The sequence below is a fragment of the Argiope bruennichi genome, chromosome X2 (assembly GCF_947563725.1).
Source record: "Argiope bruennichi chromosome X2, qqArgBrue1.1, whole genome shotgun sequence".
NCBI lineage: Eukaryota > Metazoa > Arthropoda > Arachnida > Araneae > Araneidae > Argiope > Argiope bruennichi.
The window spans coordinates 18314326-18331091 of NC_079163.1; the positions used below are offsets into that span (position 1 = coordinate 18314326).

Sequence of the window (16766 nt, forward strand, 5' to 3'; positions counted from 1 at the left end):
TTCTTTTTTATGCTACAGTACCGACTAGGGATTATACAAAAACCGAATTTTTGAAAAACCGGTTTTCGAATTCGATATTTTCAAAAAAAAAAACGGGTTTTAGCCGGTTTTCGAATTTTTGTCAAAAAAATTGAATAGGAAAAAATAAAATATTTTCCCCTATTCTATTTTTTATTTTATTTTAATTTATATAAAATAACAAAAAACGAAATCAATATCAAAGTCAAAATATAAAAAACAAAATTAAAGATTACATATACATATTACTTACACAAAATAACGAAAACTCAAACAAAAATTTCAAATAATATTTATATTATTTTCACTAATTTTAATTTCTCCTAAGAAAATAGGATTTTAAAAAAACATAAAATATCCACTGAACGGTGACTAAGTCTCGTTCTTATTTTGGACACAAAATTACCTGAAATTGAAAATACTCGTTCACTTGTTACTGAGTTTGGCATCAAATTACAAATCTAAGTTTTTTTGTTCTTTTATTCGTTTGTTCAAATAATGAAAATTCAGCTTTCAGTGTCTTTGGATTTGTAAGTTTTTCTTCGGGGTCTTCAAGAAACTAAACAATTATAGTATTTCCGACAATTATTTTATGAACTGCTTTCAAATGATTATGTAGATTGCTCGTGGATGATCCTTTGCAGCTCAACATTTTATTAAAATGATTTCAGATTGCCTTATCTATCCCGAACTTTTTGAAACTATCCCAAACTTCCAACTTACTCATTTTTATCTAAAAATGAAATTAAAGTTATTGAATAAATATTTTTTACGTTTATTTTACAATTTTATTATTTAAGCTGTTAATATTAATGCAATTTAAAATAATCTAATCTACACATTTTCTAGGAATTTTGAAAAAAAAAAAAAAAAAAAAAAAAAAAAAACATTTCTTAATCTAATCCCGATGCTTGCTAAAGACATAATTTATGTTAAAACGTTGCGAAAGAAAATATGGAATATTTTAACACCTTGTGTTTTATTTAAAATTCCATTAAACAGAAGCCAAAACTTCTTATTTTACACTAATTTTTGATAGAAGAAATTTATATAATAAAAATTAAATTTTAAAATGTAAAATACTTAATACTTACGTTATTTTTACCAAATATAACAAGTTTATATTTTTGTTTCCAGTTGTCACCTTCACAATATTAAGCAAACCTGTCGTGACTCGAGATGGATCGGATTCTGAGACCACATTTCGACAATTCCATTTCATTAAGGGGTGAGACGCGGAACGATGAGCACATTTGACTTTGAATTTCTCGCATTAGATACTTTTTTAGTTCTATTTTTTTCACGTGTATGTGAGTGTTATGACATTTCTGACAGCATTTTATTTTAACTGAATATTTTGTATTGATATGGCTAGTTCAAGTGGTGTAAAAAAAGTTTCAGGAGTGGTACGAAGAAAAATTTATATATCATTAAATACTGTGATCAAAAAGCAGAAAACGGGGAATTATTTATTCCTTTCACACGTTCTTCGAAACGAGCCAGTCAAATTGCTGACGTTTCTATTAGCACCGACTTCATACCGATAGACAAAACATCCGACGAGAAGCAAGAGATGAACTTTATCAAACTTTTGTTTCACCTACAAAAAAAAGTGAAAAGGGATGTTCATGAAAAACATAAATTGACGAATTCGAGGCGCAACTGTGCAGTGCACAAGCACTGGTCAACGCAGCTTGCAACGTTGAAAAAATGTGTTTGCTGCCCGTTGCATAGAATGAATAACAAATCAAATAAGTTCAAAATTAATTTTTACATAATAATATGAATTCTTAAAACCGGTTTTTAAATTAAGAAAACCTGTTTTCGAATGTGACAAATTTACTTTAAAAAACCGGTTTTTTAAAACCGTCAAACCCTAGTACCGACTACTCTTTTCTCTGTCTTTGATAATGTCTTTTACTTTTATGTTATGGTCATCTGTTGTAATTAAACTTGTGATGAAATGAACTAAATTTAGATTCATTGGAGTGCATTAGGTTGTTATTCAGCTGTGTTTCTTTAATAACCTGCTTATGTAGAATAAGTTTGAAATTATTGGCACATTTGCTTGCTACCATGCAAAAATTAAGTTGTGCAGTTCAGTTGACTTTAATTTCCTTGTTTAATTTCCATGAGAAAAAAATGGCTACTGAGACTTTAAAATATTTTAGCGTTACCAAAGCTCTAAAACTACGCGGAATTTGGAATAGTCTGAAACATTTTAAATTATTATTTAGAATTAAAAATATAGCACAGAGAAGACTAATGAAATAAGTCTCCCCCCCCCAAAAAAAAATAGTTATCCAAAATTAGAAAACTATGAGCAATATTATTCTCTGCAGTTTCCAAATCCGGCTAGTTTTATTTAAATATTGAACTTCTTTAATAGAGGATGTTATGCCAAAAGAAACACTTAACTATTACAGAGATAAGGTAGACTATAATCGGATTTTACTGTCATTTAATATACAAAACTTAACTCTAAATAGTATTAAAGTTCTGATTTAAAAAGGTTTAAATAGAAATAAAACTGTAGACAGCATAGCAAACAAACAAACAAACAAAAAACAGTTGCAGATGAAAACTCTACAATGAGGATAATAAGATCTAGTAAAAATGTTAAAACTACGTGAATCCTTCCATTTTGATTTTCAACACATTTCTTCAAATTCCACCTGCTCCCAGGAATCGAGGCTGCCCTAAAAGTCCTTGAAGGAGACTTTTTAGACGAAAGGGTGCAATTTCATTATCTCGACAGAGACTAGTAAATAAGATAGTTTCGTGCAAGAAGTAGCTGACTGAGCAGTCTCCGTCCCAGGCGAGGATCGTCAACCCTTGCTCGTCCATGCGTTCTGCTTTTGATTTTCTTCGAGACAATTTTTCGCGCGGTGTCACACAGGTGCCTTCGAAGACATGGGAGGGGAGGAATCGGAAATTTATCATGCTTTTCCTCCCATTTCAAACCCCTTCTAAACCTTGAAAGATCATTGTCTAGCGCGGAAGTCGCTCATCCGTTGAGAAACTGTGGGGAAACGATCCATTGGACACCGTGTGTGTGTATGATAACAGAGTAGAGAAAATTTGTCACGTTTTGAGTTGAGATGTTTTATTTATTACCCAAGCTGGCACCTTTTCAGGTCAGCGAAACGGAAGGCAGCTATTGATTAAGCGACTAGATTAGTAACATTGTTGCTACAGACAAATGAATTTGAAATGTAATAAACTGCATGAAAAAAACTTTTCAAAAACGCATTTTCATTAGTGTACTAAATGTTGAAACCGATTAAAATAATAAAAAAAAAATCTGCGTTTTAGTCTTTAATTTATAATTTTTTATCGTAAATTCTGTAGTTTTAACATCCATTTTCATTCGAATTTACTATCAGATGACGTAATTTGTATGAAATTCTAAATTCAATTCATCGAGTTCTTGATAAATAAGTACTGAAAATATTAAAATAGTGTATCTTTGCCGAGAATACACTAATGTATGAAATTTTGAATTCTATCATATCAGAAAATAAATGAAAAATCGATTACAATATTCTGACTTCACATAAAACAAGCAAAGTTAAAAATGTTTAAAAAAGAACCTAGTTCCATTCAATTTATTTAAAAGGGAGAATGAAGTAGACTTGTGCTTTACATTTAAGAAGATATTGCTAGACAATAAAGCAAGTCAAATTAATTTTTTTTAAACCTAGTTCATTCTAATTAATCCTTTAAAAAGGGAGAATCAACTAGACTTGTGCGTTGCATTTAAGAATATATTGCTCCTCTGTAACCTTAAAAGCATTTTACTCAATTATCTGCGTACATCATTTGCTTTATTTATCAAATGAAATGAATGATACTCAGTTAAAATTCCCCTTGGAATTTCTCTGAAAATCATGTGTTTGTTCTATTATAAATTCACTGCTAACAACAACTAAATTATCTCGTAGCATCTGTGCGGAAGTACCACCTGCTAGTATTCTGTTGCATCATACACATGAACAGCATGCGATCACGCATTTATTTCCCCTTTTCGTGTAAACTGGTGGAGTTCTCAACCGTGCAAAGCAATTTTTTTTTTTTTTTTTTTTTTAATGTTCTGAATTACGGTTTTTCAAGTCTTCTCGTGAAGAATAAATCAACTAATGGGAAATGAATTCATATTTTGAATAGATTTCAAAAATTGAATCATGGCTATTGACCATTCGTATGCTTAATCGAATTACCGTGAGCGAATTTTAAAAATCAGTTCAAGCAATTTAAGCAAAAACAATTGCTTCATTTTTAAAAGTTCCTGTGATAGTTTACGATGAGAAGTTATTCTATTAATACTGATTTTACGCCTAAAGCTATCTTTGATTTATTTTTTGAGTATTTTCTGTTAAGAGATACCACTATCTCTGGATATACTTGTTTATTAACGTTTGTCCAATCGGAAGGTATGTAAACATGTGTCGAATTTTTAACGTAAAGTGCAATCATCGCACTTTGTACTCGTAAAGCAACAGAAAACAGATTGTGAATATATGTTGCATCTACTTTTAAATAAATGTACATAAGAATGAAGATAAGCTTCAGCTACAAGTATTTCGTATTGTAAAACAGCTATTTCGCACCTTGCTCTAAGTTTAGCTTCAAGAGCTTTTACTATCTAAATGACTGGAAATTCTCTCGTAATAATTCTCCTCAGCCTCTGGCATTTTGCTCAACATAATGGTTCATTTAAGTTAAAATCCTCCACAGAAATATCATATACATCAAATTGCTTGCATCAAACGTTAGGAACAGTACTGTTTAAATTTTAATGAATTTATTGCGTGTTTCTGGCAATCCTCTAACAGAGCAAGATGGATGTTTGTCAGTTTTGCTAAAGTGTGTAGATTGGTTGCATCAAGTGGCCGCTTTTGAAAGTAAATCGTGATTTCTTATTTTTAGAGATCTTCATGTCGGCAAAGCATTTTATTACTTTTTACTATTTGTAAAGCATTGCGTAGTTTTAAACTTGTATAGGTAGACTTTTTTCATATATTCCAGCTAAATAGCGAAATTTGTAAAATCAAAAAATGTACTTATAATGTTCGGAAATGGCAACGAATAAAGCTCTTGATTTTTAATTACCCTCGAGGACCTAATGACCATTAAATCTGTTTTAAAGTGGCCGTATAGTTTTTCCTTTCAATTTTCTCTTCGTTTTATTTAAATAAATGCTTAAGAAAGTGGAGAAGGTCATGGTTTCGTCCGCGTTCTTTCTAAGCTAGTCCTTCTGTAGCTCCAAAACAGGACGTTAAACTAACAAATTATATCCAAGTTGTGAGTAATCTCGCCTACTTTTCATCTTCATAATCGTGCTGTGAGTTGCACATTTCTTCAAGGTTAATTCTTTTTATTATTCTCGGAAATCCTACGGAATTCTTTCTAAAGATATTCTCTTTTATTGACCGTTCCTTTTATCTTGAAAAGAAACAGTCACCTGCGCAGTCAATGCAGATCATTTGTGAGTAATATACCAGTGATTATCGTTTGGTAAAACACGGAACTTCGCTATTGTTCTTTGTTCGAATTTGAGAGCTGTTTTCTTCGAAAAAAGCATACTTTTTATGCATTCATTGGAAACATTTCTAGTGGTATGTTATTTTGCAAAAAATAACACACGTTATAAAAGTTGACATAAAATGCCAAAAATTAAAAATATTATGGTGTCCCGATAAACTTTTATCCTTTTTTTTTATTTTTTTTTAAGTTGTAGGAATTGAGCAAACTAGAAATCCCAAGTTCAGCTCTCAAGCAGAGAACATAGACAAAGAGTAATGAAGATCTCTGCTACGGTCTAGTTTCTTCGGGAACTCGTCGCGAATAGCAGGGAGTTTCTTTTCGTATACGCTTCATTAATCTTTTCGCATGCAGATTCAATGGGAAGTCTCAGTACGATGAGAAACTCGTCGTAAATAACCGATGAAAAGTTTCTGCGAAATTTTTTTAGATCTTTTTGCTCAAGAGCGTATAAAATGGTTTTATTTTTTTCAAAAGATGAAATTGCTATAAAAAATCCTTAACTATTTTATTTTACTATTGTTTAGAATAAGAAATAAATAAGAAAAACATCAGAGTATTTGATCTCTTTGAAAGCCCCCCCCCCCAGATTTGGTTTCGGTTCATGTGTTGCAATTAATTTCGGTTTCTTGCAAAACATGATGTGCATAAAATGTCCGACTGTGTTCAGAAATATGTTTTACGTTTTAAAATAATGAGATTTGAAAAAAAAAAAAAAAAAAAACTTTTTTTTCCTTTTTTAGATGACCTCTATGAAAAAACGTGATATATGATGGAGAAAGTTATAATTTAAATATTTTTAAAACATTTTTTGTGAAAATTTAGAATTTTTTGCATTAAATTAGATTTTTTTTTCAATCACTTTCGATCAAGAACATATGATCGGATTGGTTATATCCTTCAGTATATATATTTATTAATTTGTTGACCATGGATTCAACCAAAAATTTTAGCAATAACTCGGAATTCTTCCAAAATTACAAAATCCAATTTTAGCAATAACTCGGAATTCTTCCAAAATTACAAAATCCAATTTTAGCAATAACTCGGAATTCTTCCAAAATTATGTGAAATCGCGGATTTTCTTTTAAGTTTGACCTCTTTTTTAAAGCTTAAAAGGTATGTAACTTTATAAATGGTGAAATATTTTAATTTGGTTCAATCAATTGATGGTATTATAAACAAAATATATGGGGAATTTCAGCTAGATATTTTGAATAGTATTTTAATAATGAATAATTTTGGATAGTATTTATTAATTTTGAAAAATGAAAGTTTATGGAAATACTACGTTTCGAGGAAAACGACTTTGTTTTTAATTTTTAATGAGATGATGGTTTTTTCCTCTTCATAACTTACTAAATTTATAGACCGTTTCTGCATTTCTCAGCATAATTCACTTATTTTTAATGTTCAGTTTTGGATTCCTCCCACCGGTCGTTTTCTTGGTTTTATTGAGTATTTATTGTGATCAGCTGGCATGTGGAGTTTTCATTACTTTAATCATTTATTTTGGAAAATGCATGCTAACTAATTTGGAGATAATTTTTACTACTTAATATTTGTCATAATTATTACTTTTTCCATGCTTTCCATAGATAGAAATTACAGCACCAATAGCGAAAGAAAATATTTGAGCTATTTGTAACAATGCTATCAGAAATAAATTCTTGCAGAATATATTCCAAAATAATATCCAACATACGACAAAGAAATATAAATAAAAAAAGGCAATTTTTAAATAACTTAAATAAACTTCCAAGACGCTTGTCTTATTTACTGTTCCACTTTCAGCTTTAAATGCTGTTCCAATTTCAGTCAAAACACCTTTAATTTCATTTCTGATTATTCTACAGAAAAGATAGAAAAGGTTTTGAAAATGTTAAGATGCAGGTTTCCAAACAAAGCATAAATATATCTTTTCTGTCAAAAATGAATTTTTAACGTAGACTTATTGTATATTTTTAAATTGCATTAAGGAAAGAGCTTATATATATTTAAGATTCGGGATAAAATGAATATAATTAAATATAAATAAAAAATGATGAAAATTTAAAGGATTACAAATGCTTTATTATTTTAAGTCTCGTATATTTTCTATCTGAACTGACTCGCATACCAACATGGTATTTGTCAGTTGCCATAGAAAACGGCTTTAAGATTTTTATCAGCTGATATTTGACAAATATTTATTCAAAAACACTATATTTGAAGACAAAAACAATATTAAATTGAATTATATGTTTCTTATAACAATCTTTTCTTCGTGGAAGATAGGATTCAATTCTAACCCCGATTCTGAATTTTCTCAATTTGGCTCCGGGAATTTCAAATAATCTTCTACAACTTTCATATAACTTCATTTTTGATTAGAGAAGCATGTACATGCGCGAGTAGTCTTCCCAAAACTTTCTCGCATACTCTCTCTAATAAAGATAAATTTGTGTTTTAGACGCATTTTTCTCAAACTATTGAAATTAAACTTTGATATAAAACTACAATTGCAGTCACAAAATCACACACCAAATTTGATATATTCGTGTCACTGCGTTTTTGAGTTACCGTGTTTGCATGCTTCTGAAAGTACATATCGACAGACATTCAATCCCTTGTTGAATTTGGTTTAAAACTTGATAAATATCTTCAATACTATGTTAAATCTGTGAACCGAATTTTATTCATCTGGCTTCCTTCCTTTTGTAGTTGTATCAATTTATATTCGAATAAAAAGGACAGACAGACTTCCTCTGAAGAGATTTTGCTCAAAAATTGATATAAATCTACAAATTTGATGTAAAAGCCATTAACCAAATTTCATCCTTCTAGCATAAAGTTTGTCACATACATATAGACAAGTAGGCATTTTCCAAAAATATGTTTTTCGAACTCAGGGTGGCCTGAAATGTGGGAAGTCGTCAAGATATCTCGAGCTGGAATTCTTTGACGATTATAATACTTTCTCTATGCTTCGAATACGAGAAAGTAAAAACTGACGAATATTTTATACTAAGTCCATAATCGGATATATATTTATTGATTTGTTGATTAGCATTTGGTTTTTTTGACAATGCTTGGGCTATTTTGAGATGGGCAACATATTTTCCACTCAGATTATGGAAATAACATCTTTATCAAATTTTCTCGCCATAGCAACATTATGTTGTTTTATTCACTCATTCATGACACTGAGGTCTAGGAACCGTAATCCTCCGATCATGAAGGTGAAACCTGTCTGATTGCTTAGTTGACTATAGATAAAACTAAATTATTGTAGAATACCGGCATCGAAGATTTACGGAAAAAGTAACTTGTTACAAATATAAAGCTTTGTCATAAATTCAAGGTTTTTCGTTTGTTTTCCTTGTTTGAATAGTTTGATTGGACTCTTAATGAACTAGGTTAAAACATCAAATGTTCTGAATCTATGGATTCTGCACTTTTGTAATTGGTTTTTGAAATGTCCACTAGTTCATTGGCGGCGAGTAATTGCCTGATGCTTGTAGTTCATTGCATTGTTACCTGAAATATAATTATTGTGGGCAGCGAAAGCGGCATCTAAAAATAAATGAGCTGTTGTTTATTCTATTGATTATTTCTGTGCATTGAACTTTAATAATATCTTGGCTGCATTTTGCGCATTGAAATAATTATGCATTCTAATATTAATCATTTATGTTTTCTAGAATTATTCATAGTTGTTGTATCTTCTGTTAATCGATTATGATACGATATGTAAGAAATAGATGCAAGCACATTTCAGTTCCTAAATTGCCTATTTGACTACAATTTGCGCATGAGGGAAATGAAAATAGTTGATAACCACCAAAGATGCGCCTTGTAAATGGACCTGTGCATGTTAACATTCTCCTGTTGGTGTGGCGTTAAGAATTGGTAAAGGCAGTATTATTTTAAGAGACGCTTACATAATCTGATCACTTTTCAAAATAGCATTTGTGTTTCTTCAAACCGAAACAGTAATTATTTCTCAAGATTTGCAAATAAAATGCACCTCTCTGCAGATATTGGGTGTCGTCTTGAAATTTCTCCTGTAGATTTTCCCCAGTGTTTCAAATAAAACATTTGAAAATCATCTTGTGCCATTAATTAATTAATTGGCAGAAGCGTGTGTGGCGACTTGCAAAGCACTTCGTTATAGTTCATTAGAGAAATATTGTCATCCAATCCAAATATCCCGAGAAATCGATAATTTATTTTTAAAAATGAATTATTTGGCTTGTCATCGTATCTCGGAGATAAGGATTTCGGTTGTCTAAAAGTACTTGATACAACTGCTCTTATTGATATACTTGAGGCTTATTTAAAGGCTTTTCGCTTTATTAATATACTAAAAATTTAATCAGTTTCCATGGTACGTTATTAGGTTAAGTATATTTTTCATTTTGTGTAACAGGAATTCTTTTTGTTATGAATTCATGATTATTGCGAAATTTCATTCTGTATTAATTAAATATATTAAATTCTTAATAATTTTAAATTATATTTTTAATATGTGATGTAAAGTGATTTTTACTTAAAAAAAATAAGTTTAAAAAGAGTAAATTGACTAGTCAATAATGTCAAGAGAGTAAAATAAAAATAAACAGTGTGCATTTTCAATTTCAGTGTGTTTAAATACACATTGACTTTGGAAACATAAAATCCTTGAATCATACATCGAAAATATTCTTCTTTCGTCCATTTTTCATTTCTGGCGAATTCGTGCTCGTTACTTTTACATCACCATCACGATGTGCTAGAAAATGAGTGCACAGATCATTGCATATCACTTTTATTTCCGCTTTCCGCATGTATTTTGTGCCATAAAAAATAATTCCCAAAATGCATGCAAGGTAATAATTTAAATAAAAATGCATTTCTAAAAAAAATTTGGAATGTATTTTTTACATAATTATCTTGTTTATATAAAGTTGGCACACATAATAAATTCGTATTAGGTTTTATAATTCAATTAACGTGAAAGAAGCATCATCTAACAAAAGTAATAAACATACTATCTAAAGAAAGAGTCAACTACACTTGGACATTTGTTTAATTATCATTGCATTTTTAACGAATTTGTAATGAGTTGTTGCTGAAATGTTTGATATTCTATTTAGAATTCCATCGCTGGTATAACTTTCCGACAGTAAACCTTGAATTTTTGTAACAAATTGTGTGCTGTGCGGATATATACATTTTTTCTTTTTAAGAATATTATGTATTTAGAATTATCATTTAAAATTGGAAATATTTAGTTTATAATACTGAGTAAACAATTATTAGGATGATTAAATAGAACTGAACACTGCGTAAACTTGTTCTAATATTAGATTTAGTTTGCAAACTTAGGCAAAATATTATAGAACAGAAAAGGAAAACTGAAGCGTTATTTGTTCTCATTTGTTTGAACGCATGATTTGGTTTATGTAGATGATGCTCTATCTTGATTGTATGAATTAATTTAATCGTATGTCGGGATTAAGCGAGACGATACAAAATTTAAAAATGTTCAAAGTCAAATTGAAAGCAATCCGTTGTCTAAATGATATCCAAATGATTCAGCAAATAAAACTCCTTTTAAACAGTCTTTACAGACTGCAATATCCTTTATTATTAATGTATTTCCCATATCTTGTGATGGAGATCTGATCATCAGTAGGCAGTGTATTTGGATTTCGATTTTGCGAAAAGACCATCGTCCATATATTGATGTTTCTAATAATTGTAAGTATCAAACTGTTTGTCTTCAATGAAATACACGGTGGTAAATGCTGTTTTGGATCATAAAAAACGAGACCTTCGCGTAGTGCATTTACGTCATTAACATTTCAATACACGACCTTTTCTTTCTTCTGTTTATGTTTCAGCAGGGAGAAAAAAACACGATTAACTGTGAAACATTTTTTCTTTTTTTATTCATTGTTAATGTGAAATATTTATTGCCATGAAAGTTTGCTTCTGTACTGTTTTTCTGCTGAATCAACATTTGGAAATTGTTTTCCTTTCTCTAATGCAATAATATTTCGTTTGAAGCATATGATATATCTATGCTTGAATATTTTCCTCTGCTCCGCCAAAAAAAAGTGCTATTACCATTGCGCTTTTCTTGTGTGAAATCACGATGGGAAATTAGAGCGAAAGTTCAGGGAAAGTTGTTTTTCACAGTGGGCTTTGTGCAAAGAACAATACGATTCCGAAAGGTTTTAGCATATTTTCATAGAATGATCAGATTTTACTATGTTTAAAGTTAACTGTATTGATAGTGCTCTATTGTAAGATTTACTAGGAGACAATTCTGACTCGGGTCTCTCTTGCTAAATGTTATAGGCTTTAACAAAGTCTACTGCAGCAGTATATTGTTTATATTTCTATTCACTTATAAAAATCATAATAAGACCTTTGGGCATATTACTGTTATTTCAAGGATTATGTAGCATAAATATTGCTATGAATATTTATCATGTTGTTTGAAGTATCGCGTGATTTGTTAGAGCTGATTTTCAAACAACACTAGCCTTTCTGTAATACTTTCTGTGTACTTCGAAATTTTAAGAAATGTTCTGTTTATGAAGACAATTGAACTTGGGCCTCACCTTTAATTTTTTTTTTTGCTACATCAATTTGAAATAAAGTACTGAAATATGAAAGTTTTTGTCTTATGTTTTATGCACTGCATGCCATATTTTGATTAATCTTTGATACTATGCCTGTCTCTATTGACTAATCCTCTCCAATCCAAATTATTATTTATTATAAAGGCATTAAATATAAAAAAAAAAATTTAGATTATTAATTTCATCCCGATAAATTAACATTATTCATTCGGTATTCGTTTGTATCCAGATCATATTGCTTTTTATAAATATGAAAGGTACGTTATGATATCAAATTGATTATTAAATGTAGATTACATCGGTGATGCCAAATGCCCCGGGGCCAAAAAAGATTAATCGCAGTCAATAAACTGATGGTTATTTCATAGAAAAACAACTAGTATTGTACACCCCATGGTAAATATACTTATCATGATGGAGAGGAGCAATTATAAAACATGCAGAAAGTCTTAAAAGTATTTTCAACTATTAATTTATTTTCATTTTTTTTTTTATGTCCTAGAAGTCTTGATGCGAGTAAGAAGATTGCGATACAATTAAAAGACAAGTAAGCAACATTGCCATTAGCTCTTTTGCAGTCAGTAACATTTGGACTCCAAGTTTCTCTATTCATTTAAAAGGTAAGATTACTATTTTCTTTACTTGATACTGATAAATTTGTTCTCAACGCCTAAATTTTATTCTTTATGGTAAGGAGCTCCTAATATTTTGGATATTCTGAATCAAATGTTCCTTAAATATTCACCCCACCGAAAACATCGATTATCTTCTTTAAGTCTGTACTTACCTGTCTGAGCACTAATTCTATTAAATCACGTCTTTCATATCCGGCATAGTGAAAATTTTATTTCAAATACATCTAATGAGAGGGTTTCATTGTTGTCATAATATTCATATGTGTGGCATCATTTCAAAAATCCACTCTAACAGAACTGGCTCTTAAGATTATTGTAAGCAGTTTTTAGTCCTGAAGATTACAGTAAGCAGTTTTTAGTCCTGAAGATTACAATAAGCAGTTTTTAGTCCTGAAGATTACCAGATGAATTTTTAACAATAATCTGTGCAGAGACTGCTGCATTCCAGCAAGGACGATCTCAATACAACAAAATAGCACTTTTGCTGTCATTGAACTGATAATGTTTTATAGCGAAATCTCACCGTTTAAAGACAATAAATGCACCAGATTTCAAGTAAGAAATCGTAATATTCGGTCATACCAACAAGAAACGACATGAAGTGACAAAATGCAGCAGTTCAAGACACTTAATCCATGCAGTTAGAAGCTCCCTGAAATTGAGGAGCGATTACAAAAAATCCGACATTTAAAAAAACTGAGTATTAGTTGAAAATAAAGTCTGATTGCTATTATTATTATCTTCTAAAAGTGGCTGCACAAAAAGCCGGAGTCTTTTCAAAATGACTTATTTTAACCATTATTTTAATTGACTATAAAAGATGTAATTCTCTGGTAATCCTGACTCCTGATTTTCGAAAATTTTTAAAAGTTGTGATAAAAACTTTGAAAGAAAAAAAATTAGCAGAGCAATACAGACGACTCGCTTCGATCATTAATAAGAATAAGAATTACTTTTTTAAAGCGTTCTTAGTTCTTACTTTTAAGATACCATCTAATCGCAACAGTTGATCAAACATAGTAATATTCACTTACTGCTGTTAACCGACATTTGCTTTAGAGAAAATTCCTTTAAGTACCTATTGTTTCAAGGCTTTCATTCAGATCAAATGAGTAAAGGTAACATATTAGCATGTAAATCGTTGTGAATCCATGATCTCGACTGCTGAGATTAAATGTACCCAGGAAGGATTTAATTTTACAATAAAGAAATACTATCTCGAGATTAAATCGTAAGCTATAACATTTAGTATTAATATATTGTTATATTAGATATAAAATTATATTATATTTAAAGTCGTAAAACTTAATTTTATATCGATAATGTAAAACAGAAAATGCTCGTCACATTAACTATTCCGCAATTTAGAAGATTAAGGATTTTAAATATGAATGTAGAATTCTGAAGCTCATTTATTGGTAAACTATGTCATTTTACTTTCAAAAGTAATTCTGAAAATATTTAAATAAGTGAAAAAATGCTGGCAAATTCTTAAATAAAATTCAAGTGGCTTGAAATTGACGTATATATTTATATTTCAGTTGTCTTCCTGTGTATTTTCGATGTAGCCATATGATAGAATAATAAAGCAACTATTTGACGAGACGAAAAATTAGAAAAGAAATTTTTAATAACAGAAGTAATAAAATCAATTAATGTATTTGAATCTATGCCGCGCGAAATTGGTAATAAAACAAGTTAGATATAAAATCCGTATCGTAAATCTGTGTAAAAGCTGCTTAACTGTTTAAGCTTTTAAAAAAAATCACGCATTTTTAAACTATTTTTGAAATTTTCTTCAATTCCATTTCTTTTTAAAAGATGATAAACTCTCAGCTTTAAAAAAGTTATAGATAGAAGAGTTAGAACAGGAATTATAGAAAGAAAAATTTAATCTAGATCTGGTTTGCCTCTTTTATGCTTGTCGTGTGGTAAGTACCTGATTATTTTTTATCTTGTTTCTACAAGGATTAATTTCGTATTATCTGGAAACGCACTGAAGAGCGAAAAACAGGTAAGCCCTAAAATTAGAACGCATTTGCGTTGGATTAATGAATTTCTTTGGTCATCGCCCTGAAGTATTGCCAATTAATTTGTCTTCTCAGACTTTGCGTTTTGAGAAGTTTGGTAAATATTCATTTATTTGTAAAAATAAATGGTAAATTCCATTTCCTATGATTTAAAAATGATGATTTGTTTGTATCTGACATCCCGGTAAACAATAAATTATTTCCAATGTAGAAAGAAAATCAATAAAACGTTTTCTTTCAATTGACCTGGTTTTTTAGATTGGATTTCAGGATATCTTTTTATAGACGCATCCTTATAGTTATTTCTTGTTACTAAAAAAGTAAAAAATAAAACAAATTTCTTACTATTTATAAGTTCCCAGTCTTGTATTTTCATAAGTAATTTAGACTAAAAGTTGTAAAATTGAACTGTTTAATATATTGACAATCTGATAAGATTTTTATTACCATCTGTATTTAATGAACGTTTGGGAAAGTCAAACAACTGATGAAATCAAACAGTTAAGAGGAAAAAATATTTTCAAGTTATTAAGAACGGGATTTTACTATTTCTTTTAATCTTTTTATATTAGACGCGAAACTTTTTTTTTTAGCTTAGCTATTGCTAAGAACTTTACTTCGTGATTTTTTTTTTTTTTTATTTTTGATAAATATATAAGAATTGCAATTCTTCGTATTTTATTATTTTTTTAAGAATGTATTCAGTTGAAATTACTTAACATGTAGAATATTTTTATATCAAATAAGAGAAAACTGGCTTCGCATAACAGTGGGGAAGGTGCCCAATCTTCAGAATAAATTGTTCTAAATGATTGTTCACATTTAAATAGAATACAGGTATATCATAATGTACATTTCATTCAGTATTTTATGCTAGATCTAATTTTATTACGAAATAGCCGTTTGCTTTATTTCTCTTTAAATCATGTATTCTTTGGATTATTTTTTTAAAAAGCTGATTCTTATTTCGATTTAGCTCATATAACACTGCTACCTTAATATTTTTTATGAATTAAATATTTGAAAAAATCATATTAATGAAAATTATTGCATTTTCGAAATGAGAAAGAGACTTACGACCCCTTTTTTATTCATCTCGCATAGCTGGTGTTGATACCAATAGTTGACTTATTTATTTAATAACTTTAAAATCCCTGTTTCCAAGACTGAAAGCAAATATTTTGCTGATAATTTAATTTGTGAATGCCTCATCAAATGTCAAAATAAGTTTGAATGAGTGATTTGATGAGGCAGGTTTGAGGTGCGACTTTGCGAGGTCCCTTCTAAAGGTCGATGTCACTTCTAAAGTTAGTTATTTAAAATTCGCCAATAAATTATCAAAATTCACTATTCATAAAGTAAATTTATCAATAATTTAATCGGAATGCCGATTATAAATGCTTGATGAGTGATGGAAATAACCATGCATCTCTACAGCCATAGTCATAGATAGCCATAACAAAGACCAAAGAAAGTATTGTTGTGAAGAAAGTACAACCGTTATTCTACTGATGTGAAAGGTATTTTGTTTGATATACATTTAAAACATTCTTTGAAAAAACAGGCGTAGAGGTCTTAAACATTTTTTATTCTTCATAATTTTAAGGACATGGTCTAAATTTTATTTATTATCAAAATTTCTATTTAAAAATGACGAAAATATTTCAACATATCAACTAGAAAGGCAGAAAACAGGAAAAAGAAATAGTGTGAAATTATTTTAACACTATATAGTTTTAGAATGGAATTTGGCGGTATAGCATACCGCAACTCTTTTTGGGTTCTGTAAGGAGAGGGGAAAAATAGTACCCTGCGGAACTCGGAAGTTAAGTAATGTGTTTAGTCAGGAAATTATTTCAAAAATGTCGATTAATTAGAAGTTATTATATATAAATGCACACACACACACACACACACTGTTGTAT

The 16766-nt window shown here is 29.7% G+C and overlaps 1 protein-coding gene across 3 annotated transcripts in view; it reads left to right on the top strand.

Moving 5' to 3' along the window:
* Nucleotides 1-16766, top strand: part of LOC129960209 (uncharacterized) — a 213753-nt gene that overhangs the window by 42263 nt on the left and 154724 nt on the right. The window contains exon 2 of one of the 3 annotated variants that reach the window (XM_056073442.1): nt 12679-12796. The exons of 1 other annotated variant lie outside the window; for it this stretch is intronic. The gene's annotated coding sequence lies outside the window, so the exon portion shown is untranslated. The remainder of the gene's footprint in view (nt 1-12678; nt 12797-16766) is intronic. One more of the 3 variants, XM_056073443.1, reaches the window with a different exon arrangement.